Genomic DNA, 1570 nt, shown 5'->3' on the forward strand with positions numbered 1-1570 from the left:
GCTGCATTGAAAGGGGTTCCAGTATCATGAAGCGGTGCCCAACATCTGCTTATCCTGGCTTCTCTGTGGCTGAGGTTTGCACTTTGGTCAGAATGTTAGCAAACTGAGCCTTGTCACAAACTTTGTCAGGCGCTAAAAGTCAATATCTGGAGTCCTCTCCCACCCAGAAGGTGAATTGATATTGAATTGAATCCTTCTTGTGCTGTTACAAAATAAGCCCTTAAAAAACAATGAGCAAATGGAAAATAGAGTGTCTTTTATTGATTGTGATGTTTCCACTTAACTCGATTCTGGCTGGGGAGCATCTCCAGTGGCACATGCGCACAGAGCAAGGGCATCACCACGGTCGATAATTCTGAGGAAATGGACAGCCTCGTCTGCCTAATGGATCTCTCCAATTTCCTCCATTGGGATCCAACTTGGGATTAGTCACTCGACAGTATTTTTCAACAGTTCCTCTAGACTTTGCTTTCTTCCAGAGCAATTTGGTACATGTCAGCTGAGCGTCTGAGCTAACTTTCATGACTAAGGACTTTCTCTTTCTCTCTCTCTCTTTTTCTCTTTTTCTTGGACACTGGGGTGTTCTTTTGGTTTTCTTTTGAACCAGAGGTCATCTTTGATTTATTGTCTCAGTAGATCATTAGGAAAATACACACTCCTGCACAACGCCCTACCCCGCCACATTATAGGGAAGAAATTTGTCCACGAATTACGTTTTCAAGAAAAATATGTTCCAGTAGTTCCTTAAATGTTGCTCTCCTTCAATCCTGCTTTCAATACCATTTTTAATATGTTCTGTATTGGGGAATTATTTTAGATTTACAGAAACATGACAACGTTAGTACAGGAAGTTCCCATACATCCTCCACCCATTTGAGGTTCCCCTAATGTTTGCACATTACAATTAGCAATAATCGCGCCTCGGATAAACCTCATTGGCTACGATACTGCCACTGCGCAAAGCTTGTTTGCACATTACAGTGGTACATTTGTCTGAACTCAGAAACCAGCATGGATATATTACTATTAAGTAAACTCTAGACCTGAATCAGGTTTCACCAGTTTCTCCATTTATGTCCTCTTTCTGTTCCAAGATGGGAACCAGGAACCACACTGCATTCAGTCAGCAATGTCCCCTTCATGTCCTTTGGCCTGTGGCAGTTTTTTAGTCTTTGTAATAACCTTCACATTTTTGAGGATTATTGGCCAGACTTTGTAGAACGTCCCTCAATTCAGCCTTGTCTGATGGTTTTCTCATGATTACCTTGGGGTTATGGGTTTACTATGAAGTAAAGTGCCTTTCTTATTATATCATATCCAGCGGTCTAGGCTACTGAGAAGACTTATCACTGGCATTGCTGACCTTGATCACCTGGCCAGACAGTGTCTGCCAGTTTTCTCCTCTGTAAACATTTTTTTAAAGTAGCTAGCCCTCAAATGCATCATATTCAGGTAGTACTGTGTTGCTCAAGATACTAAAAGTTCAAGTGCCACTATTAGTCTCCTTCATAGCGGGCTAGGGGAAGCTGAGTAGAATGTTGTAAAGTGTTAGGATGAGAAAGAAAAAGGA

General features: G+C 41.7%; 1 non-coding gene across 1 annotated transcript; it reads right to left on the minus strand.

Moving 5' to 3' along the window:
* Positions 1–817: 817 nt before the first annotated feature.
* LOC122910909 lies at positions 818–965 on the minus strand. The gene has a single exon (XR_006385297.1). It is a non-coding gene; the product is annotated as a U4 spliceosomal RNA (small nuclear RNA).
* Positions 966–1570: the final 605 nt, after the last annotated feature.

This window comes from Neovison vison, chromosome 6 (genome assembly GCF_020171115.1).
Source record: "Neovison vison isolate M4711 chromosome 6, ASM_NN_V1, whole genome shotgun sequence".
Lineage (NCBI taxonomy): Eukaryota > Metazoa > Chordata > Mammalia > Carnivora > Mustelidae > Neogale > Neogale vison.